This window comes from Panthera leo, chromosome B1, assembly GCF_018350215.1.
Source record: "Panthera leo isolate Ple1 chromosome B1, P.leo_Ple1_pat1.1, whole genome shotgun sequence".
NCBI classification, from domain to species: domain Eukaryota; kingdom Metazoa; phylum Chordata; class Mammalia; order Carnivora; family Felidae; genus Panthera; species Panthera leo.
This window is the reverse complement of record NC_056682.1, coordinates 89,212,434-89,224,410: the sequence shown is the minus strand read 5'-3', so window position 1 is coordinate 89,224,410 and position 11,977 is coordinate 89,212,434. Positions and strand designations below refer to the sequence as shown.

General features: G+C 35.4%; 1 long non-coding RNA gene across 1 annotated transcript in view; it reads left to right on the top strand.

Annotated features, from left to right (window-relative positions):
• The first annotated feature begins 284 nt into the window (after positions 1-284).
• LOC122216993 overlaps positions 285-11,977 on the top strand; it is a 29,760-nt gene continuing 18,067 nt past the window's right edge. The window contains exons 1-2 of the long non-coding RNA XR_006201234.1: positions 285-356; positions 805-858. This is a non-coding gene — a long non-coding RNA (uncharacterized LOC122216993). The remainder of the gene's footprint in view (positions 357-804; positions 859-11,977) is intronic.

Sequence of the window (11,977 nt, the reverse complement as noted above, 5' to 3'; positions counted from 1 at the left end):
CTTCTATTATTCTTTAGTAGAAGCACTTGTCTTTGACTTTGCTTGGTGAAGTTTGCATTGCAAATTTGCCACTTAGACATGGTTCTTGTGGGAACAGTATCAGCAGACCTGTTCCAATGTCATGCCCCAATTAAATGTTTGGCATGTGCACCAACCATGATAATCAAACTATATCCCTAGGCATAAAAATCTTACATGGAAAAATACAAGGAAAGAATGTTATGAACAGCTAATTCTGGTTAATTATGATGTCAGTGCCCTGAAAAAGAAGTACTGAGTTCTCCTGCTGAGATTGATGAGCTCACTTGGTTTTCTGTCCTCCTCAAAGCCTAATTTTTAGGCATTTCTTTGATTTGGTGAGTGGTAGCTCTCTAATTATATATTTCAATTCTTTTTTTTTAAACTGATTTTTGCTTAACTTAGTTAGATTCGGATTTTTTGCTCCTATGTGAGGAAACTAAAACCCCATTTGGAATCCCCCTAGCTAAAGCTGTCCAAGGAAAATATAAGACATTAGACATACATTCGTAGTTAGTTATACTGTTTCAGCAACTGTGATCAACTAGTCATTTTTGCAAATAACTACTAAATAAATTAGTAAGAATTGTGGAGATGTATGTTTTTAGTGGTACCAGATACCATCCAAGCAATGGAAAAAAAAATCATAGGATTCAATAGGAAGGAAAACTATGCCTGTCTGTACAGATACATGCCACATTTCACAGTGATATGTGGCATTTCTCCTATATGAGTTTCCAATATCCATTCCACGAAAGATTTAGGAACCAAAAATCTCATTTTCAGGAATCAAAGCTCACCAGGTTCATGGCTTCAGCTTCCACCCAGAAGGAGAAATCAGTAAGTGCTGTTGATTACTTGTGTACTTATTTTCCAGAAATGCTACTTTTGACTTTGAGGGCATATTGTAGCCCTTAAATTTTTAGGCCAAGAGATATTGGTTGATAATTAAAATTCTCATGCCATGGCTATTTTTATTGTTATGGCTTAGAAATACTTAATTGACAAGTTCCCTGAGGCTCTTTGAAATGGGTTTATCATTACAAATAATTAATAACAGACATTAAAATCATTATTTTAATTTCTAAGTAATTTAACTACCAACTTATATGTCTGTTGTGGTCATATTTTTATCAGAAAACTAAGAAAAGCGGATATAACATATAAATAGTTAACACATAATAGAGCCTAAGAAGAATAAATTAAATTAAGCCAGCAATTTCAAAATTACTATTTTAATTTTTTTTTAATTTATTTATTTTTGAGACAGAGAGAGCCAGAGCATGAGTGGGGCAGGGTCAGAGAGAGAGGGAGACACAGAATCTGAAACAGACTCCAGGCTCTGAACTGTCAGCACAGAGCCCTACGCGTGGCTCGAACTCATAGCCGTGAGATCATGACCTGAGCCGAAGTCGGACGCTTAACTGACTGAGCCACCCAGGCAGCCCTCAAAATTACTATTTTAAAAGAAAGATTATTTTGTTTTTTTTTATTTAAAAAAAATTTTTAATGTTTATTTATTTTTGAGAGAGACAGAGACAGAGTGTGAGTGGGACAGGGGCAGAGAGAAAGGGAGACAGAATCCGAAGCAGGCTCCAGGATCTGAGCAAGCTGTCAGCACAGAGCGTGACACGGCACTCGAACCCACAAACCGGGAGATCACGACCTGAGCCAAAGTCAGACGCTTCACCAACTGAGCCACCCAGGTGCCCCAAGAAAGATTATTTTGTAATTAGCCAATCATCTATTCATTTTATAGTAAAAGCCCAAGGCTATCATATATGTGTGCTAATCTCATGCACGACAATATTAATACCCTAAACTCAGAAATACCTATATAACACACATGATAGTCAAGCTACAATAAACCTTGACTCCACAGTCAATTACCCTTAATACCTAAGGAAAAGTAAGATTTAGGTATTCTGGCCATGATATGAACCTGGAAGCTTCACTAATAGCATACCCATTAATGTCTGCATTATTTTCACCATTCTATTTTGAAGATAGTAATATTAATTCAAAGGATTTCTCTCTCTCTGCCTCTCCCTCTATCTTTCCTCTGTCTCTTTCTCTCTCAACCATCTGTGAAACCTGTCTAGCCCCATGCTTAAATTTGCAAGTTTGTAATTCTAACATTTTTATTTTTCTTAATGCCTGACATAATGTGAATTCCTTTTGTTTAGTTATATATACTGTTTATATATATATATATATATATATATATATATATATATGTAATGTATTAGTATATATATTAATCTATCTTCTTAACATTAAGACAAAAAACGCAAGGAAATTTTGAATACTTTATGTTTGAGATATTTGATATGATGTATTGATATGTTCACAACTAAATTTAGTTCACTGAAAGTTCAATTAAAAATTGGAAGATAAGAAACACATATAAACCTATAAGAAGGTGAGAATCGGGGAAAAAAACGATTCTCAAAGTCTTCCTACTGTAACTCTTGGACTGAAAACATCATGATAATCATCATTACACTGAAGAATCCACTGATCTCTAACCAGTCTGTAATTTCAGATTAGCTGATAGCTCCTTTACCTAAACCTCTATTTAAGAGAGAGGCATTGGGAAAGAAACAGTTACACTAATGAGCAAGGAAATGAACAGAACACAAATGCCAGATGTAGAATGAAAGATCATGATTTGGGTAATTAACAATTGAAATTCAAATACTACATTAAAAGGAGTTGACTACTCCTGAAATCATTGTTGCAGTATATGCTAACTAATTTGGATGTAAATTAAATAATAATAATAATAATAATAATAATAATAATAAATCGACAATAACAACAAAAATTAATTCACAGAATAAAAAAAAGTTGACTGAGGATTTTCAAGATGTTGAAATCTTAAACTTCCATATCAGGGAGAGAAAAAGTAGATACTTATGGTACTTTCTAGAAGTAGGGTTGCTTCTAGGGTTCTAGAAGTATACTTAGGGTTCTAAGATACTTCGGGTGAATAATCTACAAGAAAATTTTCTCTTGCTATTATGGATTACTTTTACTATAAAGACATCAATGTATTATTGTGCCAAATATTCCATACCCTAGTTAATCCTAGGAAGAGGATGAGGAAAACAGGAAAAAAAGCTGTGTTACTAGTGATAAGATTACTTTTTCCCTCACTGTAAATAAGATCCAAAGCATTTTTGGTTTTCTGTATTTCCATGTACAAGTTTCTGTAACTTTTCTAAGTAGTATTTTAACGTGAAAACAACCATTCCATTGCACTTTTAGGGCTAAGGTTTGAAACACCTTCCTGCTTCTGAGAACCCCAGGGTAATTCATCATTCCTTTTGGTATCACCTTAATTGTCCTTTGCCTTGTAAAGAGTCCATTTATTAAAGTTTGTTTTGTCTACTCTTTTGAGTGTTCCATCCGTTTCCTATCTGACAGATTAATAGTCTTTGATTTTTCCTTCTAAGTCCCACAGTGAAGTGATCAGCAAATGTAAACATCCCTACCTTCAAATTATCCATAATCTGAATTGATCTTACCATATTCACTTCTAAACACTTTCCAGTGCTTTCTCTGATATGCCATGGCAGAGGGACATTGATGTTGTATCAACACTGGCTCAGAGCTGAAGTCATAGGTCAATCAAGACAAGTATGCTTAGATCCACAAAACTGCACTTTCGGATCTTAGAAGCTGATATTCTGCACGTAACTTGGGAAACTCTGCTCTATTCTACGTCACCATTATTCAAAGTCTGAACTACATCAAGAACCTTGAGTTGGTCTCCCAGCCCCCACTCATCCCCTGGTCAGAGCAGGTGGGGTTACCATATACATCATGCTTTAGATCTCATCATTCTCGGGCCTAAAACTCGTAAGTGGTTTTCCATCACAGAATAGAATCCAAACTATAAGACTAGTCATAACCCTTCCCAGCTTCTTATCTCTACTACCTTTGCTAGGTACCTGCTCCATCTTTAGTTGTGCCTTAGAAACTTCTGGCTTATCTTAGTTTTAGCACATTTTTCATTTGTTCCTTTTCCATATAGCACTTCCCCCAGAGCTGTACTACCTATATAAGTTTTCATATAAAACTTAATTCAAGTGGCAATTCCTAAGAAAATTTATCTGTGGTCTAACCTAAAAAAATCCTAAAACAGTCATTCTCACCCTCGGCATCAATCTCTTTTTCCTCTTAGCTCTTATCAACTAGTAAGATTATCCTAAATATTGATTTATTGATTTTTCTGTCTTTTCAGAGTAGAATATAGGCCCTTTGAGGGTAGGGATATTGTCATGAATCTACAGATGGAAGTATAGCACCTGATTCATGGCAGATGTTCAAAATTTTATGTTGATGGCTGCAGCCTGACTTGATTTGAGCAACTTAAATCTTCTTTAAGCCTCTTATTTCCTTCCTTTGATTTGGAACAAACTGCACTGTTAGTCTATTACTGTGTAGATTTGAGGATTAACTGACATTTTGCGTAAGAGTATCCAGTGTTATACAAAAGGCTCAACATGTGCAGGTGGTGAGTTGCAATGGGATATTGCACCCAGCTCTAAATGTGCAACACCTAGTCAATTTTCAGAAACTTTGTCAGCTGTTGTAAGTTGAGAGTGGCCACCGTACAAGTGAATATATCATGGAGAGCAGAAAATACTACAAATCAGGGCCATTTGTCTTCAAAGATACGCTTGTTAAACATTTACCGGCACATCACTGAATTCCAATCTACATTAATAAATATGCCTCTTAGGGGTGCCTGGGTGGCTCATTTGGTTAAGCATCTGACTTCCGGCTCAGATCATGATCTGAATTTTTCAGATTCTGTGTCTCCCCGTCTCTCTCTGCCCCTCCCCCACTCATGCTGTCTCTCTTTCTGTCAAAAATAAACATAAATAAATAAATAAATAAATAATGCCCTACTACGAAGAGTACATTATGCAGACATAGAAAATTTAACAGTAAAAACACCATGGATTGGGAACCAAAAGAATATTAAGGACATGGTTTTAAATCATATTTTATTTAATCGTGTATTTGCAATAACCTACTTGTGCCATCAAAACTGCTATTTTTTAATTAATTCATTTTTGTGACATTTTTAATTCCAGTATAGTTAACATACAATGGCATATATATTTTTAATATTTTTAATGTTTATTTTTGAGAAAGAGACAGAACATAAGTGGGGAGAGACAGAGGGAGAGGGAGACACAGAATCGGAAGCAGGCTCCATGTTCCAAGCTGTCAGCACAGAGCACAATGAGGGGCTCAATCCCACAAACTGTAAGATCATGACCTGAGCCGAAGTCGGTCATTTAACCAACTGAGCCACCCAGGCACCCCAACATACAGTGGTATATTAATTTCAGGTACACAATGTAGTGATTTAAGCATACTATATATCACTCAGTGCTCATCATGACAACTGCACTCTTTAGTCCCCATCACCTATTTCATACATTTCCCCCATCCACCTCCCCGCTGGTAATTATCAATTTGTTCTCTGTAGTTAAGAATCTGTTTCTTGGTTTCTCTCTCCCTCTCTTTTCCTTTGCTCATTTGTTTTGTTTCTTAAATTCCACATATGAGTTAAAATATATTCAAAGAAGTCAGTACTTTGGGCTTAGGCATGATCATTTCAAAGGAACATTTATAAAACCTAAAATATTACCTTTCTCACCCAAGCCTTTTTAAAATCCTAAGACCACAGTGGTTCTACTATTTCACTAGACATTAGAATCACCTGGAGAGATTTTAAAAATTTCAATGCCCAGGAACCAATGCCCATGACCAATTAAATCTGAACTTCTGATGATGGAACCCAGATATCAGTATCTTCTAAGCTCCCAAGTGATTCCAATGTGCAAAGTTGAGATCCACTATCGTAAGTCATGAGTCTTTAAAAATGGGCAGCATGCCTAATAGATATAGATAGATATTTGGATGGAATATTTCTACTTAAACCTTATGCCAGCCAAGTTAAACTTCTGTAGATACATTATGTCATTGTCTCTGAAATGTGTTTGGTTGAAATCCAAGAAAGATAAGTGAGCACTCTTCCTAGAAATGGTTTCATTTGCCAGACAGTACCACTTCCATAAACAAACCATTGAACAAAATAAATTCTTGGAATCATTATAATTTTAAGAATAAGAGTTAAAGTAGTATTTGGCAGGCATCATATGTAGCTGTAGTAAATACATTGGAAATGTTTGTACTCATCCATAACCTTCAACCGTTGTCTAAACATACTGTCCTAAGTTAAGGACTCACTGCCATTACCTGCACAGGGTGATCTCTAATTGTGTCAGTTAAAAATAGATAGAGTGTCAATTGTTTTATTAAACAAAATCAACAGCATGTTAAAGTATTTGAGAAAAATGCTCATGAGCCCTCCAAAATGGGTTTTCCTATAAAGATTTATCTACATTTTTATCTACCTACTTACTTACCCACCTATCTGTGTAGATGTAGGTAAACACATTTCAGGCTATACAGTAGTTACTGTTGTTGTTTTCTTATATCTGACACAGAATGAGTTTGAAAGCAAAAATAAGGGCAATTGAAGTTTCAAGGAACTTATAACAAATGCATTTCCATTATTATATCTATATTATAGGAACTTGGGATATATTTTCTACTGTGTAAGCTGAGCCAATGGAGACCCATGAATTAAAGATTTTGGCATCATTGCTCACTATTCGTTGCTCTGAAAGTGACAAAAGTTGAATAGACAGCATTTTAAAAAGTTCTTAGTCATTCCCTTTCTCTCCAGATAATACCATGTATTTTTTTCCTTTTATGTGTGAAATAGATTTAGAACAATGCTGCATTGTAAAACTGTGTACCTTATAGAATGCCCAAATTTAGCCTGCTTTCAAATAGTTTCTTCTGATAAGTTAAAAATTTGCTTTAAAGAGTATTTCTTCCATTTGGTTTATCATAGGTATTGTTTAGAAACCACTGCTTAAAGTAAAGAAATATTTGAAGTTTCATATAAAGTCGATTTCTATATTTATTCTATTCCACAATGATTTTCTTTGTATGATTTGAGCTATGTTATTAAGGAAATTTATCAATTCCTCCCAAGGTAAAAATAAAGAAAATGTAAAAATTTTTAAATTCTTAGACAAACCTTTAAAATGTTTAGAGGATCAAAATTGGTGAATTGTTAATGATTTCCAGCATATTTTGGATCATGAAATATTGAACATTACAAGATTTAAAACCAGGTAATCGTTAATTTAGAAGACTGTGTAACAGGGATAGGGAAAGAGAAACTTGTGAATGCTCCTTGACCGCCCCTGTAAATCCATGCGTCAGATCACTTAACACAGAGTCCAACCATTTACCTGATAGTAGTCATAAGTTAATCTTTTATTTAATGGCACCATCTAAAAGCTTCACAAACATTGTTAACCCTGGTCCAAAACAAAAGACACATTTCTATTTAAATGTGCCGAACCTTCTCTTTTTCAATTCATGCAGAACAATATTATCTTGAATCTGATTCTTTGCATTAGCACGTTAGATTCACCTTGAACATTAGAATTAAAAATGAGAAGGGGTGCCAGGGTGGCTCAATTTGTTAAATGCTGAATTTGGCTCAGGTCACGATTTCATAGTTTGCAAGTTCTATCCCTACATCAAGCTCTGTGCTGACAGCTCAGAACCTGGAGCCTGCTTTGGATTCTCTGTCTCCTCTCTCTCTCTGCTCCTCCCCCACTCACACTCTCTGTGTGTTTCTCTCTCTCCCTCTCTCAAAAATAAATAAACATTAAGAAATAATTTTAAAATAACAAATTTCATAAAAATATTTCTTTAAATGTAATTATTTCTTTTTAAAAAAAATTAATGTTTATTTATTTTTGAGAGAGAGACAGAGCACGAGCAGGGGAAGGGCAGAGAGAGAGGGAGACACAGAATCTGAAGCAGGCTCCAGGCTCTGAGCTGTCAGCACATACCCCGATGCGTGGCTCGAACCCACAAGCTGTGAGATCACGACCTGAGCCAAAATCAGTCGCTTAACCAACTGAGCCACCCAGGTGTCCCTGGTAATTATATTTTAATATATATATTTAAATTACATGTTTGTGAAACTATATTTAAATATTGTAATCTGGAAATAAATTTACTTATTGTTTATAATTCTTTACAACTAAATATTTTAAAGATATTTTTATCATTTTAAAAGTATATGCCAGTAATTATTGCCAACAGAAGACAAATCGAGTAAAATATTGACCATGAAAAATAGTGATTTTTGTCAAGATGAAGGCAAGAAATATAAATTGTATGATAAAAACATAATTTTTAATAATACATAACTGGAAAAATATGTAGTTGTTGAATCATGAAAGTATTTTTTTCACATAAACATTGCCTATCTATCAACATAACAGCTGAACTTGTACAATGATAATTATATTATCTTTGATAAGTGGCTAAATTTTTCTCATTTCACAAAAATGGCAGTTATTCACATGTTTATCAATTTCCTAAGGCTGTTGTTACAAAGGACCACAAACTAGATGGCTTAAAACAACAGAAATTTGTTTTCACAGTTCTAGAGGCTAGAAGACCAAAATCAAAGTGTCAGCTGGGCCTTACTTCCTCCAAAGCTTCTAGGGGAAGATCCTTCCTGGCCTCTTCTAAATTTCTAGTAACTCCACGTGCTCCTTGGCTTGTGACAGCATTTCTCCAGTGTTCGAATGGCTCTCTGTTCAGATAGCTATCTTCCTTTTAAGTCTGCATGTACCTGTGTCTTCACATGGTGCTCTCCTTGTGTATCTCTGTTAGATTCCCCTCTTCTTATGAGGACACCAGTCATCTGGATTAACGACCACCCTATGACCTCAATTTATCTTGACTAAGACCCTATTTACAAATAAGGTCCACAGGTACTGGCGGTTAGGACATTAACATCTCAATTTTGGGGACAGAAACACAATTCAACCTATAGTAACATATTTTTAGCTTCTTGTTTTGACGTTATATTTGTAGAGGTAAAGGAATGCAACTTTGCAATTTAAGTCTGCTAATTTATGTAACTGTAACTTCCAAATTTTAGACATGCGGTATGTGGGACTCAGTCTGTCCTATTTTCTTGGTCCTCAAAATATTTAGGATGGACTTTAAAGCCAATAAAATTTACTGCATTTTAAAGTCTGCAATAGGATAAAATAGGTATGATCTAGTTCATAAAATTTCTCATGTAGAAATAGTATCTTTAGAGTTAGTCTTTTATTCCCAGATTCTGTTGCAAGAACTGAACTGATGTTGGTGTTTAATAAATACTCCTTGAAAGAACTTTAAAAAAAAATGTTGCAAATTTTGGAGAGAGAGGAAAACAGAGGTATGGGGCAGGTGGAGGTAAAGTATTCTTTTTAAAAATTTTTTTTCAAAGTTTTGAGTCTCTACAGACCACGAACAAACCTATAGCTACTTTTTCTTGTGTCTAAATTCTTCTGGTTTAAGATTTTAACACATTACATCCTAGAGGAAGGAGTTTTGATTACTTACTTCCTTTATTGGTAGGACTCAAGGAAGCCTAGAAGTGGAGCTATACAACAACTTAAAATGCTATTGTTTTCCTTAACTTCTAGAATTTAAGACCCATATATAAATAGTCCATAATAAAGAATACACAGTGCTATGAGTACAAAGATGGTGATATGTATGAGTTTTACTCACTGATACATCTCTAGGACTGGAATTGTCTGACACACATTAGGTGTTCAACTAATGTGTTGAATAAATTCATAATATACATATACTACATTTATGGGCAATGTTTGGAACCTATATTTATAGCCGGGTTACTCTTCTAGAAAGAAGAATGCCTGGATATCTTTTAGGTACTTAATAAAATATATTAAAATAATGATTCAATTCCATTGTTTCATGGGCACCTGGCTGGTTTAGTTGGTTAAGCCATGTGACTCTTGGTTTCAACTCAGGGCATGATCTCACCATTTTGTGGGTTCAAGCCTCGTGTCAGGCTCTACACTTAGAGGGCAGACCCTACTTGGGATTCTCTGTCTCCCTCTCTCTCTTCCCCTCCTCCACTCGTGTTGTCTCTGTCTCTCTCAAAATAAATAAATAAAGTTAAATAGATAGATGATAGATAGATAGACAGATAGATAGATAGATAGATAGATAGATAGATAGACAAAATAGTGACTCAATCCCATTGTATCAGAATCATTTGTTTATGCTTTAACCACTGCATCTCCTCAGTGGATGGGTTGTTGTCATATCACAGGTGATAAACAGCACAAGTCCAGATATTTTCTTCTTTTTTATTGCTCCAGTGAGCTTGCATATGCAAGCAAGAGAAACTTACACATGTGCTACAAACTTAGTGAAATGAAATTGTTAATGAGCTTCTCTTAAAAGCTTTCCTTGAAGGAAAATGAATTTAGCACCAAAGAAAAGCTGGCTCAATTTCTAATAGTAATTAGGTCAACTGGCAACATGTTATGTCTGTACAAAAAAGAAGAAGAAGAAAGGAAAGGAAATGGGTGCATATTACTTTAAATTTTTATTTAATCATATTATTAAGGAAAGAATCCAAACATTTACCTGTTCAGTCTATTTCATTGTTGTCACAAATTAAGCAGAAAGGATAGGCTACGTTTTTTAAATAAACTTTTTTATTTTAAAACAGTTCAGATCTATAGAAAACTTTCAGATATTACAGAGTTCCCACACACTCCTGATCCTGTCTCCCCTATTATCAACATCTCACACAATATGGCATATGTATTACAATTAATCAATATCGATACTAGACCATTAACTGAAGCCTATTATTTATTTGGATCATCATAGATTTTATCTATCCCCTTTTTCCTGTTCTAGTATTCTATCCACACAATGTTTAGTCACCATATCTCTTAGGCTTCTCTTGGCTGTGAGAATTTCTCAGATTTTCCTCATTATGGATGACCATGCCAGTTTTGAGCAATACTAGTCAGGGTTTTTGTAGAATGCCCCTCCGTTGGGATTTGTCTGATCTTTTTCTTTTCCTCGGGGTTAAATATGGGCTTTGGGGCTTTTCTGTAGATGACAGAGACACAGTAGAACTTTATGATGAGTATCATTACCTACTATCAACAGCACATACTATCAACATGAACTACACTATTGATGTTGACCACAATCATTTGGCTGAGGTAGTGTTTGTCAGCTTACTCCACTGTAAAGTTACTCTCTTTGCCCCTTCTACAGTGTACTCTTTGCAAGGAAATTCACATGTGTAGCCCATATTTAAGGAGAGGGAATTTATGTTCTCACTCCTTAATGTTTATATAAATGATTTAGAATTATTCTGCATGGAAGATTTATCTATTCTCCCTCATTTATATATTAAAAACTCATTTAGGTTAGTATGAGCTCATGGATATTTATTCTTTGCTTTGTGCTATAATGCAGTATTTCTTTTTTTTTATTTTTTTCTTTTAACGTTTATTTATTTTTCAGACAGAGAGAGACACAGCATGAACGGGGGAGGGGCAGAGATAGAGGGAAACACAGAATCGGAAGCAGGCTCCAGGCTCTGAGCCATCAGCCCAGAGCCCGACGCGGGGCTCGAACCCGCGGACCGCGAGATCGTGACCTGAGCCGAAGTCGGACGCTTAACCGACTGAGCCACCCAGGTGCCCCAGTATTTCTTTATTCAACGTGTTGCTCAATTTTTTTCCAGCTTTGGCTACTGGGAACTTTTTCTGTTGACTACAATGTCCCTTTGACATAGACCCACCGGTGTGTGTGTGTGTGTGTGTGTGTGTGTGTGTGTGTGTGTGTGTTAGCACTATTAGATGCTCCAGGTTCATTTTGCATCCTCTCTGCTCCAAACCTAACATCAACTATTTCTCTGAGAAGCCTTTTTCCATGCTATTGGAGAATGGTGTTAGAAGTCTAGGGGTGCCTGCGTGGCTCAGTTGGTTAGGTGTCT